Source organism: Canis lupus, chromosome 3 (assembly GCF_011100685.1).
Source record: "Canis lupus familiaris isolate Mischka breed German Shepherd chromosome 3, alternate assembly UU_Cfam_GSD_1.0, whole genome shotgun sequence".
NCBI lineage: Eukaryota > Metazoa > Chordata > Mammalia > Carnivora > Canidae > Canis > Canis lupus.
This window is the reverse complement of record NC_049224.1, coordinates 8,336,175-8,358,472: the sequence shown is the minus strand read 5'-3', so window position 1 is coordinate 8,358,472 and position 22,298 is coordinate 8,336,175. Positions and strand designations below refer to the sequence as shown.

At 37.9% G+C, this 22,298-nt stretch overlaps 1 protein-coding gene and 1 non-coding gene across 6 annotated transcripts in view; one reads left to right on the top strand and one right to left on the bottom strand.

The window, feature by feature from the left end:
* The window catches only part of LOC119871051 (collagen alpha-2(IV) chain-like), a 125,817-nt gene that overhangs the window by 66,557 nt on the left and 36,962 nt on the right, over window positions 1–22,298 (top strand). Inside the window, exon 3 of one of the 5 annotated variants that reach the window (XR_005356599.1) lies at window positions 7,157–7,260. The exons of the other annotated variants lie outside the window; for them this stretch is intronic. The gene's annotated coding sequence lies outside the window, so the exon portion shown is untranslated. Of the gene's footprint in view, window positions 1–7,156; window positions 7,261–22,298 lie in introns of those variants that run through there. 5 annotated transcript variants of the gene reach the window in all.
* Window positions 19,354–19,460, bottom strand: LOC119871404. The gene has a single exon (XR_005357500.1). It is a non-coding gene; the product is annotated as a U6 spliceosomal RNA (small nuclear RNA).

The following is a 22,298-nucleotide window of genomic DNA, read 5'->3' as shown; positions in this document are numbered from 1 at the left end:
CTAACAACAACCTGGAGCATTGGTGAAAGAGATAATGTCAAGTGTAGAGTGTTTGCTTGCTGCTAATTAGCTATGTTGGGATTGGCATATATGGAGCAGTCATTAGGACTCAAACTATTATTTTAGTTGTGTTTGCAAAGAAAATCACAGAATGCATTACGAATTACTTCGGTTATGAAATACATTTTCTGATTTCATATAGTCTCTAGGAACCGAAGTTTGAATGTCCTTGTTCATTTAGAAGCTTTCTGTAATGACATCAAGAAGCCTTAAATAAAGGTGTCTTAAATGCTTGGCCAGTGTTTATGGCCATTTATCTGTAGGGCCGGGTCCTTCACCTCTTTTGGGTATTTGCTTCTCTGTGAAACCTTTATCATCAAAGATAATCTCATCAATATCTTTTGGTTATTTAAGGATAGATTCAAATTATTGACCTCACCATTGACTTTATCTCTTATTTTTGATTATTGGTGCCAGGTCTTTATTTAAGATGATGACTCTACCTCAGAGGTAGCTTGTTATGTGATTTTTCACCCAAGATTTATGTTTTAAGTTAAGAAAACTTACAGCAGGGGTGTCTTTGGCTCAGGTCATGATCCCAGGGTCCTGGGATTGACCCCCACGTTGAGCCTGCTTCTCCGTCTCCCGCTCCCCCTGCTTGTGCTCTCTGTCAAATTGATAAATAAAATCTTGAAGAAAAAGAAGGAGAAGGAGATGGAGAAGGAGATGGAGAAGGAGAAGGAGAAGGAGAAAGAGAAGGAGAAAGAAGAAGAAGAAGAAGAAGAAGAAGAAGAAGAAGAAGAAGACGACAACGACGACTAACACCAGGCTAAACTTTTACCACTGTCCAAGAAATGAAGAGATTTATGTATCATTAGCAACTATCTGTTCCTGGAGCTATCTGATTTGATTCAACCATTCAGCAGATATTTTTTGTGAATCAGCTATGTGTCAAGTACTGTTAATTCACAAATGAAAATTCCTCCCTTTATGGAGTTTGTATATTCTAGTTGTGTAAAACTGACAATATGTAAATAGCTAAAATATTCTGACTGATAAAGGACGGTTAGCACCAAGTAGAAATATAAAGCAGGATGTAGAGTTAAGAAGTGAGGTTTGTGGTTGGGTTTGCAATTTTAGTTTGGGTGGTCAAAGAATGACTCACTGAGAGTCACATTTGAACAAAGACTTTGGAGGTGACAGATGAAAAAGCAAGCCATGGAGAGGGCTGTGTAAAGAGTGTTTCAGCCACAGGGAAGAAGAGCAAAGGCCCAGGCCTTGGGGCAGGTTGTGCAGATGTATTTGAGTAACAACTAGGAAGTCACTGTGTCTGGAATGGAGTGAATGAGGATGAGTTGGAGATGAGATCAGACAGGTAGTGGGGTCCAGATGGCACAGGGCCCTCTCTGTCTTTGCAAGAGCAGAAACCACTGGGAGGTTTGGGCCAGGAATGGAAATGGGGTGATCCGTTGGGAGGAACTGTGGGGACCTTGGTGAAAGGTGACAGGGGCCAGGTAGTAGTAGAGAGATATTTTGGATATACGTTGAAGGTGGAGTAGAGAGGAAGGATTGGGTATGAAAGAGGGAGTCGGAGGAGAACTCCAGTTTTTTGGCCTGAACAACCGACAAGATAGAGAATGTATATAGCCAGTTATAAAACATTCTGTGATGTTTCCTGATTGTTTGCAATGACACATAAATTAGTTTACTTGGTTGGTTTTTTGGTAACCTCTGCAGTCATTTCTTAGTTTCCAAGGGTTATGAATATCGAAGAATTTCCTTTCAGTCACCTGTCACTCCTTAAGAGTTTTCTTTTTTATTCTAAATTCAAAATTTTCACCTTTCCCCATGTAAAGAATCTTCTCTTTCCTGAACCTTTTACCCATTGCTGTAGTGGACTATAGCTGCCTCCTCACCATTTTATTTACTTGGATGACTGGCTGCAGTTATAAATCTATCAAGCCATGTACATTTCCTTGTGTGTGTGGGGAAAAAACCTTCAACATAGTAGTATAGCAAAGATTATAATGTATTTTGTTCTACTCCAAATTTAGTAATTTGGCCTAATAAATAACTTCTTATATGGAGAACACATTTACTTTCAAAAATAGCCATGATTTTTTGAGCAGGGAAAAGGAGTTGGGTGATGTGGCTTCTAGTTTTGTAAGAGTTTAAAGTTAAAAAAAAAAAAAAAAAGGAAAAAAAAGGCATCTAGTTGTTAAAAAGTCTCATTGTTTTATATTAGATTGGTAACTTAATTAACTTTTATAGGTGGATGAGGTAGCATTTTATTGAGGATCAAGGTTCTGATAATTACAAAATGGGGTGATTTTAAGGTTATAATGGTAATGTGACCTATTTCTAAAAGTTTTTTCTTTTAAAAACATTTTGAAAGTGTCTCTCTTATATGCTCAGTTCTTAAATCATCCAAGTTATGGAGAGTCTGATAATGAATTGATAATCTGAATTCCATAACAAATAGGAACATTGACTCAAGACAGGACTAATTTTTTTACCCATGCTATGAAAAGGTGGCTCACAGTAACTATCTTGTCACTGCATGTTCTGAGGATAAAATTGAGAAATAAACTTATGAGAAGGTAGGTATCATAAGGACAATTTGGACAAGAAAAAATAAACTGGGTTGGCAAAAGGTGGGCATTTTGTTTATGATTGTATAAACCTTTTTGATTTTTTTTTAAAGATTTATTTATTTACTTACTTATGATAGACACAGAGAGAGAGAGAGAGAGAGAGGCAGAGACACAGACAGAGGGAGAAGCAGGCTCCATGCAGGGAGCCCGATGCGGGACTTGATCCCGGGACTCCAGGATCGTGCCCTGGGCCAAAAGCAGGCGCCAAACCGCTGAGCCACCCAGGGATCCCCAACTTTTTTGATTATTTAATGTAAAAAGAAATCATTCTTTAGCAGAGACTAATTCAGTAAATAATTTTGAAGGAACCAAATTCTTTGATTAATTATAAAAATAAAGCAAACTCTACATAGTCCCACTAAGAGCAGCCATTTCTGTCCTATTTCAGCATGATTAGGTCTTCACACTTCTTTCCACTCTGTCTCCTCTGCAAAATACCCCTCTCCCTCCATCTCCTTTTCCTCTTCTCTTCCCCCCTCGCTGCTGAACTGCTACCCACTTCTTCACTTCCCATTTATTTTGAAACCTGCTTCAAACCTAAAACTATGCTATAAAAAGTCACCAATAACTTTCAAATGGCTAAATGTAATATGCCCCTTTTAGATCTTATTCCAAATAACCTCTTGGTAGTATTTGATCCTGTAGATGACTTCCCAAGAGATAAGCTGGCGTGAGGAGACCCTATGCACTGTCAAGGGTCCCTGCCTTTCTGCATGCTGTCCTCCATCTGGAATGTGCTTCGCCCACCTTTGCTTTGTCTCAGTGAAAGCCCACTTACCCTCTGAAAGTCTCCTTGAATCCCAGCAAAATTAATCCTTCCCTCCTCCACCAGGCCTGCACTTTAGTCACATGTCTTATTATATGTGTTTCTTGTCTTGCATTCAGTTACTTATGGGGTTGGCCACTTAGCTAGGCGCTGAGATCCTTTAGGGCAGGGACCATCTTTTATTCATCTTTACTCCAACTCACATAATAATAGGCACTTGATAAATGCTTATTGGATGAATGAAATTATTTTGTTATTATGCACGTTTAGAGTTTAGAAAGCCTTTTACTGTCAGTATTTGCATCTGCTCAGTATTTCTTCTCAAACTTCAAACTGTAACTGAAACCCTGAGATCACTGTGAATCTCTGAACTTCCTCTGTAATCCCTGATGTCGAATATTCAGTGCTCTTGAAAGGGTGTCAGGGAAGACTGAGTTGGAAGAGTATAAAACGAAAAGACAAAGGAGAGCTCTTTCCTTTTACTCCCTCCCTGAACTCCTCCTGCTTCCTTGCACACCCCAGTCCTAGAGATCCCCTGAAAGCCTCCTGGGTGGGAGTATAGACCAGATAACGTCGGTACTCCCACACTCCCTGTCCACACCGTGATGAAATGAGGCGGGTCCCAGGATAAATTCACCTCTGAGAATAATAGAACAACCAACCAACCAACCTAATATCATCAGGGAGGAACTGAACACTTGGCACTTGCCAGAAAAGTTTTGAAAGCTTAGGTATTTCTTTTAATGACATGAATTTTTATAACATAAGGGTATATTAACGAATATAATATATATATACTACGTAATTACAAAAATACAATAACAGAAATTTGTATATGTATACATTTTCCCATTTGATTGGATTTTACTCTTTGGTGTCTAGATAGTTGGATAGTATTTTACTTTTCAAGGACCTCTTTGTGTTTTTGTATAGGATTCTCTCATCCACATTAGAATTGCCTTAGAGGAAGAGTGAAATAGAGCTGCCGTGAAATAGAAATATTTTTGAGAGGATATTCCTACTGTCACTAGATTGTGTTCTTAATTGACAGTGCTCTTTTTTTTTTTTTTTTTTTTGGCTACTACTGTATATGGCAATTTCTACTTTGGTTTTTGAAAGAAAGTACGTGTTATGTCTCTTGTACTCCATGAAAATGTGCAGCTCTGGCAGTTACACTGGATGGTTTTGCTGTAGTAATTAAAACACAGATGGAGCTCATTTCTTTCCCAAGTGTTTGATTGGCAGCTACTCTGTGATCAACGCTTCCCTCAGCTGAACATGTCGGCACCATCTGCCTTCAGTCAGCGTGGAGAGGGTGGTCGCAGCAAAATTTCCTGATCATCACATGAGCCTGCTCAAATTGAATGTATTCCTCTTGCTGAAGCCATCAAATGATTTATATAAAATTACATGTAACCTATAAGGGTTTTCATGACAGTGGGTCTGCAGCTTGTTGGAATATTCATTAATTGATATATATATTTTTTAATTCCACCACTTCCTTTCTCCTATTACAATATTTAGAGCATAGCATAAAGTAGTGCCCACATCTTTAAAAGTTAAAGTTCCTAAACAAATTGAGCTGATGGGGCATTTTGTTTTTAACAAGGTTATTAGAGATGGTTTTAAATCAGGGTCTTGTGTTTTGAACCCTTAGCGCCAGCACTAGTTACGAATAAAGAAAAACCTCCAGTATGCTGTCTCCTAAACCCAACACTAAAATAGTTTAGAAGAATATGCTAATTTTAAAAAATTTGTATATTTATAACTGTTAGAAACAGATTATGATGAATGGTACTTATTTACATATCAGGGTAAGAAATGGATAGAAATTTATGCTCATCTGATTTTGATGCAGATAAATGAATGGGGTTGATTATTATGTAGAAAAACACACATTTTAGATACTGGAAGCCCTGAAACAAGGACATATTTAAAAAGAAGAATAAGATAGTTATTTCATATTCCTGGAAATGTATTTTGAAATCAGTGATACTTGTGCAAACATATAGTCTAGATTTGTAAAGAATACACATGTATTATGCATAATGACATGAATTCTATATATAGTTAAATAAGGAGAACTGATTGGAGTTTCCCATTCCCAGTCTAAATGGACAAATAGTTATGATTGCCAAATGAAAACATGCTTTACAGTATTTGGGGGGAAAGCAATGAATGAGACAATTGCTCACAGAATGTTAGAACAAAGAATGAAGAAATTGGGTTGAAAGACATTCTGAAGAACCCGAAATACACTCCTTGCTTATGATTCCTGTAGAAACCCACTTACGGTACAGGGCAAGAGTGGCTTTTGGCACGTTGGCAAGACTTTGAAGATTAAATTCGTAAAGCTAATCACTTCCCAGTTGGAGTGAAAAATTCTGATGAGTTCTGGAAGAGAACCAACAGAAAAGAAGGAAAATAATTATGAATGTTTAGAAATTTATCATCTTCTATTACCAGACATTTTTGAAGATAAGTCGTTGAATTAGTTTCTCATTTTGTTTAAATATATAATCACCTCTATTCAAGCTTGGTGTTGTTCAAGCCAAGGAGTAGGGGTGGGAAGGACGAGAAGAGTGTTAATTTCAGTTACTTAAGATGCATTTTAGTTTCTGTCGCAAACGTTTATCCCCAGGAGCCTACATTCTCAATGGGAATAATTTGCATACAACAGAGCAGATTAGGATAAGTACCATAAGCAAAGTGCCGTGGAAATGCAGAGAAGGGAGTTCCCAAATTGATAGGGCACCTGGACATACATACACTCCTTTGCTGAAGCTCTCCTTCTCTTCCTTAAGTTGTCTTCTTTTCCAACCTATTTCTCCTTTCTGTGTCAGTTTTATTCTGTGTCAGTATTGTCTATATTATTTGCATTTACAAATACCCATTTTATGATTATATACCTAGTGTGGATCTCCAGGGAACTTTGGCAGATGTCAGTTGGCTAATAACAACCCAACACTTATTGAGGACTTCCTGTGTGCCAGTTTCCTGAGTACATTCATAGTTCACTCTCACAGCAGCCTTGTGAGGAAAGTTCTGTCTTTATTACTTTATTTTGCAAATGAAGAAACCAATAATCCAGCTAATCTAGTAGAAGGATGGGGATTACTCTGGGCAGACAGGTGCCAGATTGCTGTTCCCTTGTGCCGTCTAAATCCACCTAGCTCCTGGAACTGTCTTGAGTGTGGAGAGTCTATGTCCCCGCCAACCTCATCCTCTCCAGATGAAACCCAAGGAAGGGGCAGCAGAGGGAGACTGAGAAGATCGTGTCACAATGAGAAGTTAAACTAAAAAGAGGGAAGAGGAGCTGAAAAGGGGATTTTTTTTAAAGATTTTATTTATTTATTCATGAGAGACACAGAAAGAGGCAGAGAGACAGGCGGAGGGAGAAGCAGGCCCAACGCAGGACTCGATCCCAGGACTCCAGGATCCAAAGGCAGATGCTCAACCACTGAGCCACCCAGGTACTCCTGAGAAGGGGATTTCATCAGGAGAGGCTGGGTGGAGAGCAGACTTCTCTGGACATGCACCCACGCTGGCACATAGCCACCTTGGCTGGGAACAAACTTCCTGTCACACTTGTCCACCTAGCTTCCTCCTCATCCCAGCACATGCCCCTCCATCCAGGGCCAGTCCAGAGGCTGATAGACAACTGAGAGACAAGGTGAGGAAAAGTTCTTCTTAGTGGAAGAGAAGTAACATTTTATTAATTATTTTTTTTTCCCAGTTGAAAGGGATCTCCGAGCACCTGGACAAGGTATTGAATGGGATGTGGAAAAGTGAATCTCTTGCTTCAAATATGATAGAAACTATACTGGTCTGAGAGAACGTGAGTTCCCTTGTCTTAGTTCCAGGATTCACACTAACTTTCCCTTGTTCTTTGTTTCCCTATGGGCAATTTAAGGAACTTGGGCCAGTAGTTCTAGAATCCCTACGAGCTCTAAGAAAAGTTTGTGATGATAAGGAGCTTCCAGTGTGAGCAGGCATGAGGAGTGTCTGTAAAAAGTTAAATACAGGGAAAACTTAAATATAGGGAAATAAATAGAAACCATTGGTTGCCTATGGTGGTGTGGAGATTGGTTGGAGTGGAAGTTGCCTACGGACATGGTGCACAAATCCTTAAAATTCATTAAATTTGTATATTTAGGATGCACATATCATTCAAGCACACAGCAAAGATAAAAGAGTTAAGTGATATAATTTTTTTAAGGTACCTCAAATCAGTGTAGAGTTTCCATATAACAAACTCTGTAAGTGTGGTCTAAACATTTTTAGAGAGGTGCTATGTATCAGGAAGGTGGAGGATGAAAATGTGATAAAGGTACAGGATAAATGTATAAAGGATAAATGTGACAGATTGAAGGTAGCCTCTTAATAAACCCTGCATTTTTGCATATGATAAAATACTATTTTGCTTCCCATAACTATTTTCATTTCATTTTTTAAGACTTTTTTTTTTTACTTTGTATTATTTTTAAGTAGCCTCTCTATCCAGTGTGGGCCTTGAACTGACAACCCTCAGATCAAGAGTTGCATGCTCTGCAGACTGAGCCAGCCAAGCATCCCAGCCATTTAATTTCTTAAGATAGTTTTGAGACTTTGGGATATTTTCTTTTTCCTTGTCTTTTTTAAGTTGCATCACATTTTCCTTTATTCTTTCTTTAAAAAATTAGCTCTACTATTTCTTCAAATTTGCCTCCTTAGGTTGTCGTTTTTTTTTTTTTTTTTTTTTTTTAATCTATTACGTGTGAGGCTTACCTGTCTGGGCAGTTCCTTCCACATAGTTAACACCCCATAAATATTAGTTACACAGAACTGTTGAGTTTATATCCTTATATATTTGTGTCTTAGGATGCTATGTGATTTTGCGTTTAACCAATTAAATATTTCCCTACATTTTCACCCTTTTTCTATAGAGATGATGTGATCTCTGTTGGACTGTACCTTTCTTATTTAAAATTTTGTTTTAAAAATTTTAGCAGAAAATTTCTTTTAATCTTTGGTCACAATCCTAAACTATTATTCCACCATCTTCTTTCACCTAGCTTACCCATATGTGCAAACAGCAAATTGAGCGACACTGATTGAAATTTTTTGTTGTTGTTATGTCCAGTCTGAAAGTTAAAAAAGTGGTTGGTGATGTACAATCTGCTGTGAGATGACACAGGGATTAAAAGATAATATAATTAAAACTATATTCTACTAAAATGTCTTGCATTTAAGCAAGATGAGAAGCTTGAAGGAGGAGCACATGAAAGAAGTTAGATTAATGCTTAGCTTAAAAGATAAAAGTATTAGGCATGGAAAAAGCATAAGATAAGGGAAGGCCACAGCTCCTGCCCCACTCCTGATGCTCCTTAGTCTCTATACTATCCCAGTGCCATTATCTGAGTTAGCCAACCTAGATTTTTGCTGGTTGGAATTCATTCTGATTTACTCCTGGTTATTTTTGGTCTTTTGCTTTTCTTCCTCAGTCCCTAAGTGCTTAAAGTCCATGCCAATGTTAATTGTTTCCAAACTCCAAAAGACAAAACTGACCCTAGAAGGTGCCCTGGCTCCCAGGAGAGTCTAACTCAAACTGTCCAGCAGGCTTCCTTTGAACTCATTTCACTATCAAAAGATGTCCAGTCTAAGAGTTTTGATAGAGCAAGAATACGTAGTTGACCACAGTAGTGTCTAAAGTCATGGGGATGAAAGAAGTAGGATTAGAAAACTTTATGAAGAAAATAAACGTGTCTAAGGGACCCTGTAAAAATTTCAAAAGCTCCATTCTTTGTAGTTCAGCGGGAGGCCAGATTAGATTCTAAGCCCCAAGGTGAATGAATCCCCAAGTGGGCATTAACACCAGGGTCTCTCTGCAGTGAACAGAAGCCCAGAATCACTTCCAATTTTTTTAGGCTCATCGATTAAAATCTGAATGCCAAAACCAGGTTACAAAAGCTGTAGTGTATCGTCAATATTTACATTTAATTTGTTAAGCTTCTCTTAACACAGTCACAAAATACAGTGGATTGTATGTATAATATAATTTAAGGACACATTAGTAGTTTGAATTTACTGTTTTTCTGTTTTTGAATTTACTGAATTTATTGTTCGGTTAGCCAAATTGCTGTTTTCCCATTGCTATCCTTGTGTACTTTCTGACTAATGAATACTTAAACTTTTCCAAATGGATGTTATAGAGAATATTTCCACAGAATTGTACGATATGGAGAATAAAAAAATTCTCAAAAGTTATCTCTTTGAAATAGAAAACTTTGGTGGAGAAGAGAATCAATGACAAGTGTAGAATTACAGAGGAGATAGAGAGGATATAAGGAAAAAGCATTAGCTACTTTAGAATTAGACCTCTCAAACTTATGTTGTCAAATCAGAGAGTTTTAGGAATATGGGAGGTTGTTACAGATCAGAATAAAATCATGATGTATATTTAGCAGCATTGGATTGAAACAGTCACAAGTTGCTACAAAATCTTACCTGACTTTAGGGACGAGAGTTACAGGAAAATTAAAAAATATATTTTTAAAAATGTAAGTAGTGGGGCTCCTGGGTGGCTCAGTCATTTGGGCATCTGACTCTTGATTTTGGTTCAAGTCATGCTCTTAGGGTTATGAGATTGAGCCCTGCTTTTGGACTTCAAGCTGGATGTGGATCCTGCTTCTCTCTCTCTCTCTCTGTCTCTAAAATATGCATATATATGTGTATATATATATATATATTATATATATATGTAGAAATTAATGGTATATCAATCCCCTAATTTTAAAATCAAGGCCTAAAATATTTGTTTTCTCTTTAGAACATTTTTTTTTTAAAAGATTTATTTATTTATTTATGAGAGAGAGAGAGAGAGGCAGAGACACAGGCAGAGGGAGAAGCAGGCTCCATGCCGAGAGCCCGACGTGGGACTTGATCCCAGGACTCCAGGATCGCGCCCTGGGCCAAAGGCAGGCGCTAAACCGCTGAGCCACCCAGGGATCCCCTCTTTAGAACATTTCATTTTAAGTATATGACCATCACTTAGAACTTTCATGTGGGAAATAATTAGACAGGAAAGACTGAACAACTGGTTGATTGATTCTTTCTTACATCTGAGACTTGCTTCCTGGAAGGAGCATTGGAGCAGATGTCAAACTACAATCTTAGAGAACAATTAAAACCAAGTAGTCTTAGAGCATATGGATCCTTTCTTTTTCAATGGGCATTTTTTTTTTTTTTTCTAAGAGTGGCCATGAAGAAAGAAACTGAATGATCCAGAATCAAGCTTTAAACTCCAATGACCCTGAGTTTAAATTTACCATAAATCTTTATATTCCATGCTTGTAGGTTAGTTTTTAATAGACCTATTCTCACATATACTTTATAGAGCAGAATCTAAATTCGGGGTAATCCAGTTACTGAAAGGGAACTAACTATATATCCAATAGACCCTGACCATGAACAAGATAGCAGTTCTGCTCCCCTTCTCTGTTTAGAAGAAAAATACTTAACCTTTCATTACTTAGTTTTTTCTTTGTGTTTTCCTAGTCTATTAGGCATTAATTTAACTTAACACTTTATCTTATTGTGGTTAGGAGCATTGGAAATGGGAACATTTAAGATGACATTTGGTTTATTAAAACCTTACAAAACTAGCAGATGGTTTAGAAAAGCAGCATTAAAAATGCTACTTGATCCTTAATTCAAGACCATACTTGTTGCTGCATCTGGAAGAAGTGCGATGCCAAGAAAAATGCTATTGAGTTAAAGACTATGTTATTCATAAATATTTAGGAAAATAAGAGACAAGTGTTCATGAGCATAGCTTGTGAAACCCAATAGATATTCCATTGGAGAAGGGTTCTGCAAACATTTCCAAATATGTAGTATTTATCCTTACACCATTTTAATAGACCTATGGAGAATAGAACTTTATAATGAATCCAGGCAAAACTTTCTAGCTACAGTGCTTTATCTTATTCATTTTCTGCCCAAATGGAAGTTGTCATTTGTTATAGTCACTAGGATGAATAGTCACTGTGTATTTAAACTCCCTCACACCAAATATAGAATCCTCCAAGTTTTAGTCTTTAAATATTTTCCCAACACTTACGATATTAAAAAGCTGAGTGTAATTAATTGGTGCCATATATAACTGTGATAGCTGGCATCTGGATACTTTTCCTGTTATTAAGTTTACCGTTTTGCTGTAACCACTGTATCGGTGAAGTCGGAATGCTTCCTGCTTAATACCTGCTAAATGTTTTTTTTATCTTCCACAAGGAAAAGGAAGCTTTAGAATTGTTAAATACAGTTTTATGGGAGTTGAAATAAATGCTTAAAATTTTATGAGCCCTTTTGACCTTATCCTTTTATTAAGAAATATAAACTTTATGGAATAAGGGCTTTTTAAAAACAAACACTTTTGTGTTCTAGTCCATGTAGTTAAATATAGTTAGCATATTGTTGCTGATCTAAAAACCTATGTCTGGATGGCAAGTTAGACTTCTTCAGACTGCGTCAGATGCTGAAATGGTCAGGAATAAGAAATTACCCACTACCGATACGGGTACCTATTTGACAGAAGGCCTCTGTGGGCTTTCTAAGGCTCAAGAAGCTCAACAGCTGGAGAGCAAATGCTTTTTCTTCTTGAGCAATGATGCTCTTTGGGAGCCCTCAGGCTCCCGACTGGTAACATGTCAGCCTCTTGTGCAAGTTAACAGAAAATGTAAGGATCTAATTTAAGCCATCCTCAAATATGTGAATTAAATGGCTAATAATTTTATTTTAAATATCAAACCTTCCCGTATAGGACTTCTGAGAAGAAACCTCAGATAATGGATCTCCCTAGATACAAGTGGTTTTTAGATTCTGTAATGCTGTTATCTTTTGTTCAACATTGCAAAATTTAGATCTAAGCCTTGGGTAAGGAATTAAATATTACCTCAATCAAATATATCCTTAATAGTTTAAGAGAACAGAATCAGAAGAGAATCAATGGCATGTTTAATAGGAACCTGGCCATTTACTGTTTGCTTTTGTAAGAGATCAAATATCTAATGCCAGATTTTAACAGCAGCATGATATGCTAGAAAGACCATCTAAAGTGGTGCCAGGAGACCCGTTTAATGTAGCCCAGAATTCAAGTTCCAAGAGTATAGGCTGTGTGAACTTGACCAAGTCATGGAACTTCTTTGAGTCTCAATTTCACACCACAGGTAATAAGGGTAAATATGGGAATAAACCACTTTCTAGGGTTAGAGTCTTATGAGAGATGAGGTTGTGAAAATGATTTATGAATAGCAAAGCCTGGATTTGAATTCTCACTTTAGTGCTTTCTGGAATTGTAGTTTTGGATAAATTACTTAACCCAATAAAACCATGTTTTTCATGATTTAAAATAAAGAAAAAAATCCAATATTTGCAAACTATTACAAAGTAGGAAGCTTCAGAAATGTTACTTGCTGTTATAACTTACTATTTTTGCTAAGTGTCTACAAATCTATTGTCCTCTGGAGATTTAAAATAATGTCATAAAATTTTATTTTAAGATATTTGAAGTCTATTCTAGTAGGTCCTTATTTTCACTTGAAGATTTGTTACTGCTCACACTTCCTTGTAAATTAGAGTAATTTTTAAACTAAGAATTTATGTAGAATGAGCAGCTTTCTTCCTGAAGACATAATGTCCCCTCTGTATGTAATTTTTTAGCTCTCTGATGCAGGAGACTTTAAAAGAGGAATGGATGTCCAGGATTTTTTCATCATTTACAGTGTGCCATAATTAATTACAATTTAAATTGTTTTGTTGGTGTATTTGGCATAAAATAAGGGAAGCTTTTTTGACTCTATAGATATAAGGTCAATTTTTAAAAATAAATTCTGCAATGAGAAAACATTTGAAGCCACTGCGAGCTCTTGGTGCCCTTTGCAGAGAACATGTTTGAGAGGCACCAGTGATTGCCTGCCTCTTACAATCCATTTAGAGAGTCAACCTCAAACCTTTCCTTAGGTAATGGGATTAGCACTCTGTTGGGACTGCAATCCTTACAGATACAAATTTGTTTCTAAATGTCCTAGCTAGTAATCCTATGCTCTTTAACAGGTTTTATAATGTAATTGACACTCTTGGAATGGAAAACATAGATGGCAGACTTCTTTCTACTGGATCAGGAAATTCAGAGGCTTTAACAGAAAGTACTCTGGAGGAAGTTAAAATTAGTTGCTCCTGGTCTTTGTTCTTCAATGATAGTGTCATTGAAGGAAAGTGATGAGTAAGCTGAATTTAGAATACAGTGATCCATAGATGCTTTTTATAAGCTGTTCAACCATACATGAAGAAATTTCCTTTTAATGTCCTTAATTTTTATTATTTCAAGATAAAAATATATTAAGAAATATTTTCAGTTTAAGCATAGCGCTTGATACTTTAAAAACCTTCTGAGCCAGTTAGTTTTAATATAAAAGGAATAAAAGTCGGGCAGCCCCGTGGCTCAGAGGTTTAGCATTGCCTTCAGCCCAGGGTGTGATCCTGGAGACCCGGGATCGAGTCCCACACCAGGCTCCCTGCATGGAGCCTGCTTCTCCCTCTGCCTGTGTTTCTTCCTCTCTCTCTCCTTCTGTGTCTCTCATGAATAAATAAATAAAGTCTTTAAAAAAAAAAAAAGGAATAAAAGTCAAGAAGTATTGGGTTCTTCTCTTCCCTATCCTCTTTCAGCAAGCCATCTTTTACTTCCCCAGAAGGATAATACAGGTATATTGAGACATTATGATCCTTGGAAAATAAAACAAGATAAAATCTTAGTAAACTTGCTGTATAACATATTCCTGATCAAATTCTAATGTTTTTATTCCCTTTTACTGTTAATTATATCATAACATGAATAATGACTGAACATTGTAAACAAATATTATTACTTTGAGAAAATGCCTAAAAATAAAAATATACCAAGTCTGTTTTGTGAAGCATATTTTTTAATAGCTAGGATTCCAGTGAACTATAAAATTTGAATTACAATATCTTTTGAAGATCACTTGAGTTTAATATAAATACTAGCCTTGTACTACATTGAGAAATTTAGATTAGACAGCAAGTATTATTGTATAGCAAACTTTGACCTGATAATTGTTGTAATATTTTTCTTTTGAAATTGTGCTCAATTTTTTTCAAAAATGTTCTGTTAATTTCCCTTTCATCTTCAATATATGGTGTTGACTATAGCTTTCTTTACCTTGTCCTGATGGCTTCTGATCATAACCTTGTATATGAGTTGTGACTGTGCTGGAGAAATCCTGGGGTACACTGTTGGGAATAAGGACTTTGGCATCAGAGTCCTGATTTACTACTCGCTCTCTGACTGCCTGGTGTAAGTTCCTTGACCATTCTGAGCCTCAATCTTCTCATCTGTAAGGTGGGGCTGGTAATACAGATCTAGGGTAGTGGTAAGGGTTTCATGAGATGGAATTGCATCTAACAGTGTGTGGCATGGAGAAGGCATTTCCTAGTTTAGTAAGTTTAGTTCCTAGGTCATAGTAGCCAGAGATGGAAATGCAGATGATTGGGTTTGGGTTTGAGTTGGGGTTTGGGTTTGGTCAGCTTCATGTGTACATGCTGACTGCAGCCGTGGCCTTGATATTCATCATTGGTTATTTCTTTGTTTGCTTTTTATTAAAAAGAAGAAGACAAAGAAGAATGAAGCTATGTAATCTCCAAGGTAGTATAATATGGCTGTCGGCATCGGCTGAAAATATGTATGACTTAAATCAACTACATTTGCAGATAAGAAATTCCTACCTCATAGGATTATTTTAAAGACTCAAAGATATATAGCAATTCAAAGAGCTTTAGCACATGCTAAGTGCTCAGTAGAAGTAAGCTATTACTAATATAAAGATGTGACTCCTGTGATGGAGGTTAGGAACTCTGAATTTTGGCTGAAAATCATATGTGTAAAGCATTTTCTGTGTATCTCAATATAAGCTAATCTTTATTTCATTTTTTTAAGGCTAAGCTTTTAATGGTTATAATTAACAATTAAAGTTGCTAAATTTTGGGAATATATTTGAGTATATATTTATTCAAACAAACAATCCCTTTTGGGTTTTTTATGTATAGTCTTTAAAAGAGTCAAAAATTAGCAGACAGGTGTTTTTTTTGTTTTGTTTTGTTTTGTTTTGTTTTTAGAAAATCATACCTGGGAGAAATAATTCTAAATATATCTTATATCTTATCCAAATGTATGCAGATTGTGTGTGTATATTCCCTTTAGAAATCTAGAATCTAGAAAGAATTTACTTGGTCCCTCTTTCTGGGTCCTGGCCTTATATCATGTCAGTAGCCCACTGGTCTAGCAACATATATAGAGTTCTTTCAATCTGGTGGTAAATATTTGCATGTAACCCAGGCTTATGTCCAGTTGGCATACACTCATCTTCTACTAATTAAAAATACTGTACATAACAAATTAAGCATTTTTGCTTTGAAAAAAATGGAGGGCCTAAAGCAGTCTCACAGATTTTAGAGGAATGATGCTCATCAGTTGTGAGACTTCTGACTCTGCTTTTTTTGATAATCTGAGTGTCGGGGTCGCAAGGGAACTCAGAAGCCAACTATCTCAATTTATAGTTTAGAATATGAAGCTCAGGGTAGTTAAGGTATTGGCCTAGGGATGGGTCAGTTTTAACTTCTTTTTTTTTTTTTTTTAAGATTTTATTTTATTTATTCATAGAGACAGAGAGAGAGAGAGAGGCAGAGACACAGGCAGAGGGAGAAGCAGGCACCACACAGAGAGCCTGATGTGGGACTCGATCCCAGGTCTCCAGGATCACGCCCTGGGCTGCAGGCGGCGCTAAACCGCTGGGCCACCCGGGCTGCCCATTAACTTCTGTGTCAACTCTGGTCAATTGGTGTTGTGGCTGTTTGGAGGCCATAGATTTGACATTCTTCAGTTAGATCAAGATCACACAGATAGTTTGTGGCAGAGCTGGAACTAGAACCTAGTTCTTTCGGTTTCTAATCTCATTTTCATTTCTCCTGGTCATTTTATTGTAAAACTCATGGAAACCTTTATATTGAATATGTCTTTATAACCTTCTAATCCATTATGTAGGCATGAAAAGTTAAGATTCTGACATTTTTATTATATGCAAAGGAAGTGAACATTACCTTGTTAAAAATATCATGCTTATTATTCAATTTTGAAACTGCAGACAAGATGTGTGAAAGAGAAATGTAGCTTCATATGCATATTTTTTAAGTGTGACCCTTTGTTACTGCGCCGTTTTACAAAGTATGCCATCAGCCTTTTTTAAGGACACATTTCAACATGGATTACATTTTTAGAGAATTAGCTTGAATTATTTTCAGCTAATGGCCAAAACATGTATGTATCTGTATGTGTGAAGTAGAAAATACATTATCAATAGCTAAAAGTGATTGTGATATTATGAATAATGTGATTATATTTCATACAGTTTTTTCTTTTTTTTAAAGCTTGTATTTATTTATTCATGAGAGACACAGAGAGAGAGAGAGGCAGAGACACAGGCAGAGGGAGAAGCAGGTTCCATGTGGGGAGCCTGACGTGGGACTCGATCCCAGGACCCTGGGATTACGACCTGAGCTGAACCACTGAACCACCCAGGCATCCCTATTTCATACAGTTTTTGAGACCAGTGGATGTAGTGTGTGTTTTTCCCTGGGTAGCAATGTTAGCACACAGTAAATATCTAACAATATGGTAACTCTTCCCCCATGTAGTCTTCACTCTAACTGGAAAAAATCAATTGCTATGCTAATATGGTACAGTTCGTAAGTTATGTTAAGATGCTAAGTGAAATTCAGGCATTTTGATATAACTATCATTTTTTATAGGAACTAATCTGTCTCTCTTTCTCTCTCTCTTTCTTCTTCTTATACACACACTACCCTTCCTTCCAGTCATCCACCTTTCCTGTGGCGTGCGCTGTGTTTTCCTCTTTCTGCCTTAGTAGCCAGTGGGCTTAAAGTTCTACATTACCTTGAAACCCAGGCTTTAAAGATGGGCTCAGGGCTGTTCCCTTTACTTCTTTTGTCCAGTAGTTCTTTATAACCTGAAAGGTTGATAAATGTCTGAATTGAACCATGATTACAACTTGCCAAACTTCTCTCTGTCTTGATAATTGAGTCCTCCTTTACCTACCTAGCAATGTACTGATTATTTGGGGATATACAGTAATTTCTTTTAACAAGAATATTGAGGGATCCCTGGGTGGCTCAGCACTTTAGCACCTGCCTTCAGCTCAGGTCGTGATCCTGGAGACCCGGGATCGAGTCCCACATTGGGCTCCCTGCATGGAGCTTGCTTCTCCCTCTGCCTGTGTCTCTGCCTCTCTCACTCTCTCTCTCTCTCTCTTTCATGAATAAATAAAATCTTAAAAACAAAACAAAACAAGAATACTGAAATATTATCAGAGCTAACATCGTTTTAAGGCAGGCCTGACACTGACCCATGCCCATAGCCAGGGCAGGGCCAAACTAGTCTAGTATAGTTTCAGGGGCTTGCATGTCCTCTCCCTCCCAAATATTATCCTCCTTTTCTTTTATTCTTACATCCTGCTCTTTATTCTATAATTAGACATACAGCTTCTTTGCAAGAACAGTTTGGAGGGATAAGTTGTGGGGAACTCATTCACAGGAAAGTGCACAAACCACAGAACTGCCTACATAACCACTTCTCGACCAGTGGGAGGCAGAGCTAAGTCAAAAGGAGCACAAGCTTTGAATCAGAGGGCCCTGGAATTAAGTCTTTTCTTTCTTTTTTTATTTATTTATGATAGTCACACAGAGAGAGAGAGAGGCAGAGACATAGGCAGAGGGAGAAGCAGGCTCCATGCACCGGGAGCCCGACGTGGGATTCAATCCTGGGTCTCCAGGATCACGCCCTGGGCCAAAGGCAGGCGCTAAACTGCTGCGCCACCCAGAGATCCCAAGTCTTTTCTTTCTTTTGAGACATTTTGTCGCCTTGCACAACTTAACATTTGTCACCTCACTCAGACCACTGTTTCTTCACAGTGTAAACTGAAGATGATAATGTTCCATCGACTGTAGATGAATAAATGGGAGGCTGAGGTCCCTACAGGCCCATGTTGCGGGGATTGTATCTTTGCCAGGAGTCCTTTGTGTTGACTTCTAGGAGTTGAGAAAATGTAGGGGCCCTGTTGCTTGCTTACTGCTGTGCTACTTGTTATGTAGATGCATTTTTTTTTTGCTTGTTTTTCTTTGATGATGTCATAACTGGATCCATCCTCATTACCCTGAGTATTCATTAATCGAGGATTTCTGCCCTCACGCCTCTCTCATGTAGAAACAAGATGGACACGCAAGAAATCGTTAAAGTACCAAGCTTGTTATAAAAGGTCACCCGTGCTACAGATGTTGGGGAGGGTAAGAACACACTGTGGGGAATCCAACACCATAGGAACAACAGCTCCACTTTTCTGGTGGTGTGGCCATTTAGGTAAATGGCATAAAAGTATGTTTGATGCCAGGACACAGGAAGGTTAGTCCTGTAAAAATCATAGTTTTTGTCAAATCTTGTTTTCAGGATTTGGTTTCATAGAAGAAATGAGCATTTCTTGTAAGAGTATCTAATTTGCAGCTTGGCTTCTTCACATTCCAGTGAGTGGAGGCAAGAGTTAATGGGGTGAAGGTTACTGGGTTCCCACACCTGTCCCCAGGGGCTCACATTTTCTGAGAACACATCCTACATTAAATTTATGATTATCCAAGAAGCCATTATAGAGTAATGGCTGAAATAGAAGCTTTGTTATGTGTTCGTTTTTTAATTCTGTATTGACCGTTTCATTAGGTAAAATGTCTTATGCGTATGTTGGAACTCTCATGAGTTTAAGGCCAATTAATTTGTTTTGGATGATTTTTTAAAATCTCACTTTTGTCCCTCATTTTTTGTATAGGTTTTTCCCCTGCTTTTGGGGTGTCATCCTTTCACAAGGGCCATGCTAATCTTCTCTGTATCATTCCAATTTTGGTATATGTGCTGCCAAAGTGAGCAGTCCTTCTTTTTTGGAACATTTCCCTTGAACCTTAGTTCCTAAGAGTTTGTTATAATACTGTAATGGTTTACAGGTAGCTGAAGCATGTCTATCTGTGAAAGTCGTGTTATCTGTTACAAATATTTGCTGATGTCTTGCTATGTGCCAGGCACTATGCTAGATATTGGGGGTACAGTAGTGAAAGCATACAAAAATCTCCGCTCTTATAGAGCTTACAGTCAGAAATTAAAGTGATAAGAAAAATAGGTCATATTGTAATGAGATGGAATACTTTGGAGTAGTAAGAATGGTGGGTCATCCCAGGAGCATGGGAAGGTTGCAATTCTAAATATCAAGGTCAACGAAGAGCTCACGGAGAAGGTGGCAATTGAGCAAAGACCTGGACTGAGCAAGGGAGGAAACCCCATGGATACACATGTGGTGTGAGAGTATTCTAGGCAGGGGAAAGAGCAAGTGGGAGGACGCCTGTGTAAAGAATAGCAAGGCCAGTGTGCCTGGGTGACATGGAGCAGGGGAAAGGGTGCAGCGGGGAGGGACCCATGAGGAGGGGTGAGGGTTAGAGAGGCTGGATTTGTAAGGCCTGGCATGCCAGGATGGTGACTCTTACTTTTATTCCGACCCAAATGAAGGGGTGTTAAGCAGCAAGATACGAGCTGCTTTCCTAAAGGCTCCCTATGATTGCTGTGCATTGAGAACAGATTATAAGGTGGCGGGGGCAAAAGCAGGGTGCTGAGTTAGGAGGCAGTTGCAGTGACCCAGGCATGAGAAGATGGTAGCTAACTACTTACTGTGCGCTCAGTGCTGCCTGTAGTGTATACAGAGCCCTCCCTCCCCCCCGTGCAAAGGGACCACTTCTGTATATTTTTCAGCCTCTGCATTTTTCCCCTTGTAGCTCAGATCTTACGTGAAAGGGAAAGAGGAATCAGTGACATCCGTCATACTGTTTGAGTCATGACTGTGATCATATGAATCCTGTGTATGTGTGTGCAGCATTTTTATAGTTTTCAAAGCATTCTTGTATGTCTATTTTGCCACACGTAGCCCTCACTATAGCCTATTTTGAAAGGGTAGCAGTCCCCAGGTTTATAGGCCATGGCTAGAGGCATCCAGCTGGTTCCTTCTCTTTTCAGGAGGGTGCATATTGGCTTCTGTGAATATGTATAAGCTAAGCAATAACCAATAACCATCTATTCATGGAAGATGGGGTTTGGGTACACTTAAAGAAATTTACTCAGCTGCCGGCTCATTAAAGAGTATATCTATCATTGGTGGTGGTTAGGTTGTCAGGCTGAAAAACCTTCCTTGTTATTGGAATCGGGTCTGTAAATCGTTCAGACGAGATTCTTCATCAAACAAGAACACACACCATTTTCTCCTTTTAAATCCAGCATTTCTTTTGGCAGGATTCATATATCTAACGGTGAAGTAGAAAAAAGTGTACTAAAACTGGGGGAAACCCCCAATCTCCCCACAAAAAAACCCCAGGAAGAATTATAATACCCAAAGATACTTAATTTTTGCTAAGCAGTGTTACTAGGTACAGTGTTACCTTGTGTATGTCAAAATATTTCAGGCAGAGATGGTTTTCATATATGGAATTTAAATAATAAGGCTCGTGACATTTTACTTTTAACCTGCAAGATACATCGAATACAATTAAAATATTCAAGTTAATGTCAAAGAAAATAACAAGTAACTTCTCTCTGTGATTTAATTTGAATTTCAAAGACATTTTCAGCGTTTCAGACAAAGGACGAGGGAATTGTAGAAATTGCTCTACGTTATAGTAGTTGAGAAAGCAGAGTGTGTATGTTGTGTGATGTAACAGCTTTTGCCAGATTTGAATGAAAAAAACCTCTGAATGGGAAAATATACCTTTGTAGTCAAAGGGAATAATATATCACTTGAATTGTGTTCCTGAATTGCCATTTGTCTAGGAAATTGAATTTTTGAATATAACAGCAGGAAAATGCAAAGAAGGCAGATTAATATAGTGATGACTGAAAAAACTTAAGTGCTCAGGGAAGGAATTTGAACTTATGGTTCACACAATAGTGCTCTATTTCTTTCTTACAAATATGATTATTGAAAGGATTAATATTTTATGTTGGAAAAGCTACTTATTTGAATAAGCTCTCAATTATAATACTCCCCATTAAAGTTTTTTTTTTTTTTTTCTTTTTTTTTACTTTGCACTTGAAATAGCAGTATGTGTAAAATGCAGTTGACGTTCTGGCTTCTGATCTGACAAGCTTTTGCAGTACATGATAGGTATAGCCTTTTCAAAATGTTCTTTTTGAACATTCTGCTGGGTAATGGTTTCCCAATTTGCCTAGGGATCGGTGCCCTGGGTACCATCTGAGACAGTGGCTCATTGTTCCCTGATCCTGTTCTTTTCTGTGTGGACCACTCTTCACATTCCTTCTTCCTCCCTCCTCTTCTCTTTTCTCACTGATTTAATGCCTCTGTTCAACTATATTATCAAGTGCCTACGATATGATATGCCAGGCATTCATTATTCCAGGACCTGGAAATACAGCTCCTTGTGCTCTTGAAACTTACCTTCTTGTGAAAAAGGTGAACAAGAAACAACTGGAACAAATGAAAGCATTCAGTCTGAATAAGCCCAACTAGCAAGTAGTGAGAGAGCCGTGGGTGCACCACTGAGGTAGGGGGTGAAGGCCACTCACTTCATGAGGAAAGAGCTGAGCCTTCCTTCTTGTGCCTTTTCCCATTGACCCTCTCCCTGATCCCTGGGAGCCTGGCTGCACTCACAACTTTCATGTACACAGAGGTGAGGCCAATGCCACATTATTCCTCTTCCACCCACTCAGAGAT